The sequence below is a fragment of the Pelodiscus sinensis genome, chromosome 6 (assembly GCF_049634645.1).
Source record: "Pelodiscus sinensis isolate JC-2024 chromosome 6, ASM4963464v1, whole genome shotgun sequence".
NCBI lineage: Eukaryota > Metazoa > Chordata > Testudines > Trionychidae > Pelodiscus > Pelodiscus sinensis.
Window position 1 is genome coordinate 34,546,829 of NC_134716.1, and position 5,091 is coordinate 34,551,919.

Here is a 5,091-nt window from a genome sequence, read left to right on the forward strand (position 1 = left end):
ATGAGCTGTGAGTGGACAGTCTGTTTATACATCTGCCTGTGAATAACATGTTGTAGGAATGAGGCCTTGTGCCTGCTGGGTTTTATTTTTTGTACTCCGTAGTAGAAGTTTTCAGTATTGCCAAGATATATTTTCAGACATTATTGTCTATTACCTACCTTATATGTGGGAAGTGAATCATTTGAACAATTCAATGTGAATTTCTTTAAATTGATTCACAATTAATTGCATCTTCAGTTGTGCTGTCCATTCACATAGATTTGCCATGTCTATCTGAAATGCCTCAAAGTCATCTCTCCTTAAATTTCTTAAATATTTGAGTAATTTACAAATGTGGCCACTTCATTTTTCAAGATCATTGCTGAATAAGCTAAAGGACTGTAGTCCCAGTGAAGAAACTTAAGATCCCTTGATATTAATTTTTATCTATACTGAAATTGAGCATTTATTCCTACATATGTTTCTGTCCCATAGTACATCTAGACTGTGGAAAAAAACTCTGAAAAAACTCCACTGCATCCAGGGACCGTGTTTGCACTTCTGCGTTTTTTTGAGGAAGAGCAGATGTGTTCTTAGACATTTTCTAATTCTTGACAGAACTATAGTCCTCACTTTATTACAATGTAGCTTCTTTAATAGCCTTTAAAATTGACCATGTGATAGACTTTTAGGAAGCTCAAATACATTATGTAAGTTGTTTCTCTTTCATCTATTTTACTGATAGATCCTTTGCAGAAGTCATGCTGGTTTGTCCGTATCATGTGGTGTTGATTTGGTGGTTTAGAATTCTATTTTTAATGATCATTTCAGCTAAATTTCACCATATGTTAAAGTAATTATCCAAATTTTGGATATATTTAATGTTTCTTAACTTCCTCTTTCCTAGAGGACAATCTGTACTAGTACAAATTGTTATATTTTTAATACATGCCATTTTGGTTCATAGTTTTCAGCAGAATTCTTTTATCAGAGTTTGTTACCAAAATTATGGTATTTGCTTCTGGATGGTTAAATTGAATTATCTTATTCTCTGGGTTATTTGAAAGTTTCATTCTTCTCCTTGGGTTGTATTTGCCCTAGTGCTTTATGCTTTCAATGCTGGTGACTAGGCACAAATAAGTTATTTATATATCTTTGGTGAGGGAAAAAATCGCATAGAGCTTATAACGAAATATAGAAACCAGTTTGTCAGAAACATGTTCTTTAAATCTTGTTGAAAATATTTTCAGACCAAAAGAACTATTTAAGCAGCAACAATGATCAGAGAACGTGGCAGCAGGACTATTCTCCAATGACCATGCTTTGCACCAGCTACCTATGATCCAGAGAATGTGATTCACGTCTTATTAGTAATATTTAAAATAATACAAGACCTGAATGCCTGAGGCTCTGCTCGTTGCGTGACAATCTATCCCATTGTGACAACTGAGTGGTATTGGAACTGCTAGTCATCCTACATTCCAGTTTTCTGAAAATGGGAGGTAGAAGCTGTTCTGATGGTGGCCTGTGGCTCTAGAAATCCCTGTGCTGAAGTGTATAGGTAGCATTCTGCATCTCAGGACCAAAGAACTTCTGGTTCCTTTCTAGTTTTGGGGCCAGATGCTTAGGAAATAAAAGGAGCAGCAGTATCAGATCCTAATGTTTGTGATGAGTCTTCGTTTTTCCTTGTAAGTTTGATTCTCACACTGGGCTGCCTTCTGGCAGAATGCCCAGTGATTTTCAGAAATGTTCTTAGTTTATTTTTATGAAGGCATGCAGAGAGTAACAAATTATTATTACGAAATAATTATTTGCCTTTAAAATGAGACTGGTTATAAAACGGATATAGTCTTAGTGCAATCCGGAAGTGGTCTGACATATCTCTAGAGTAATAAACTTTAATGCAAATTTATGAAGAACACCCTGTTTGATTTCATGCCACATCTCATGAAAAGGAGAAAGTCACCATTTTGTCATGCTTTAAATTCCTCCCCTTAAAAATCACCTTTGATATGATACTACAAATCATTATTGTCCCACATTATTTAGGCAGGGACAGAAGACTTAACATTTTATGCTACTATTTTCTGTTTATTTTGTTTCTTCCTCCTCCTCCTGGAGGACCAAACCCTGTTTAATCCATCTGCCATGTCCTGTCTGATCTGTGGTGTCCAGTTCTAGCTTTATCAACACCAGTAACAAGGCTTTCATAGGTTTCAGTGGGTAAGGATTTCATCCTTAGAATGCAAATATTCTGGGGCAAGGACCTTTCTAAATATCATTTAGTACTTTGGGGCTCTGATCCATGAATGGCATTTTAGGAACTATTTCATGGTAGTATTCATAATGATGATTATGTAATTAATCAATGAGTACAAAATAAATTTAGATACAAATCAGTACAGAAGTTTTTAGGAATGATTCCATTTTTACAAGTAAAAATCTGTTTGCTGTGTATAGTATTTATACTCTACAGAGAGGTTCCTTTCTGTAACCTTAATCCAGAGTTTATGTATTTACACTGATGCATGTTTACAAATTTAGGCCCCTGAGCTCCAAAGAGGTGTGACAACTCTTGTGTGCTGCTGTTCCATTGAATTTAGTGGTACCTTGCATAGAGGTCAGGAGCAATCTAATTTGCAACACGATTGCAGGACTGTGACCTCATTTACTACTTCCTGACTATAGATAAAATTAAGAGCCTCAAAGTGTTTTAGAAGCCTAAATCATCCTTAGGATCCATATGTGTCTAAGACCAAGTCTATACTAGACCCGGAAGGTTGGCTTTAAGGTACATAAATAACATAGCTGGAACCAAATAGACCTTAAGCTGAGCTTGGGGCTGTCTCCACAGTGGGAGGTTGATGAGAAGCAAACACTCCTGTTTGCTTCCCTTACTCCTCAGAGGAGTATGAGCACCAGCACTGACCGAGGGCACCCTCACAATTCAATTTAGTGGTTCCTTACTATACTGGAAAACAAGAAGATTAATCTCCAAGGTGACAAGTGGAGGTGTGGCCTAAGTCTCCCGAGTTTAAAATCCCTCTGACTTTCAATGAGCCTTAGTGTTCCAAGTACCTAAATTAGTAACTTTAACCTTTATTTGCAGGTGACAGCATAGAAACTAACATAACTAATCTTGCATAAAAAGAAAAAAACTCTAAATCATGCCATAGTTACATCATCTAATCTCCAATGGCTAGAATTTAATTTTTAAAATTTGTAATTATCATACCATAGTTTTTCATATGACAGTGTTTGACAGTTTTTAATAAGAGAAATACACATGTCCAAGCACATGAAACATACATGCAAAGACAATAAGGCCCTATGACACCTGAGCACTCAAGCATACGATTAAACTTTACAGCAGATTGATAATTCATCAAAGAAGCAAGATTGGTCCTTCAGCCTTGGAAAGTATTTCGACCTTTCCTCTTAGCGTGGTAAATAGTGTTTTCCTATACAAGGATTTGTTAAGAGCCAGCTAGTTCTAGGAGAAAAACTGTTTTTATGATCTATCCCCACTAGATGTAGCTGTTGACACTTGTGGGAGAGTCTTTTTGCTACCAGAAACACTTTTTTTTTCCTCAGCAAGGTTTCAGGGATTGTGTGAGGGGCTCCATAATGTTCCTAAGTAAATCACTCAACCAGCATTTACCAGTCTCCCCTCCCAATAAAAAAACAAAACCGGCTGTCAAAAAGTAAAGTGCAAAACTTAAGCCTGACACGAGTTCTCATGAATTAATTATGAAGTCCAATGCAATGGTGTTCCAAAATAAATTAGGATATAAGTTTCCAGCTATCAGCCTGACATTGTAACTACAGTAGTGTAGTGCCGGTTTCTGTTGCAGCATCAATGCATTTTACATGGCTAGGATATAGCCGTAATCCGATCAGCTGCAATTGCCACAATACCAGACGGATCCCTAAAAATAGAAGCCCTATGGTAATCTGTCTAGATAACTGAATTCAATGACTATCTGGCAGCAAATCAGAGAATGTTTCCAGAACAGGATTTAAATATGCCATGAAATTTTATTTGTTACAGAGTGATCTACAAATGTGCCCATGTTCAGTGCCATGTTATTAGTGGGAAAGACACTTCTAAAAAGACTGACGTTGTGTCATATTTCCTTTTAATTTTTTTCCCAATTATGGCAACTGTAGCAAAAATTAAAAACTTAATAGTGGTCCTCTGTTTTTAAATATATTTTGTTACAATAGTGTAACTTTTAGAACACATTTAAGTGTGAAATTTCTTAGAAAAAAAATGAAGTTGTTTGTGTATCATTTCGCTGTTGACCTCATGATGGCTATGATGAAGTATATTTGTATGTACATACATCTAGACTCAGCTGTTGCCATGATGTATGGCAACATAAAATGCTCAAATTTACATAGAAAGAAAGAGACGGAGAATGAACAAGATGGTGGATGAATAATGCTTTTTTGTTTGTTTGTTTGTTTGTTTTCATATGTTAAGGCTGACCTGAGAACAGTAGCGAGATGGGTTGATTCTAACAGACAGAAAAAAGACTACTATAAAGTAAAAAGCTAACATACATTGCATTAATGCTGGATCATTGACAAGGATAATGATTCTGGCATATTTACAAATGTTTACTGTTACATATGTGTGAAGATTGGCAGTTTTTCTTCAGTAGAAATCTTTTTTCCAGTTTTATTAGCAGAAGGTGTTGTGCGTAGGTATGCTCCTAGTAAATTAATTTCATTCATTTTTGTCCCCAGTCTCCTGACCTGAGTCTGGGTTACAATGATTAATACCTCATCACATGATCAAGGTGAATATGTATTCACTCTGGTTGCTGTTACACAAATCCTGGTCCATATTCTGTTCGAAGTCAATTTTTTTCAGCTAAGTCAGTAGAATTGAAAGGGTGTAAATTAGATCGAAACTTGGTCCTGGGAGCTTTGCTATGGCAAACCTCAGATTTCAAAGTAAAATTAATCTCCAGACCATCTATTTTAAACATGAGTTACACAAGTCCATCTGCCATCTTCGCCTTTTTCTGGGATTCAGCAGCTCTCTCTAGCTGCCTAGCCAAAGAGTCGTACCACTGCATCACGGTTAGAAGGTCCTGACCTTGG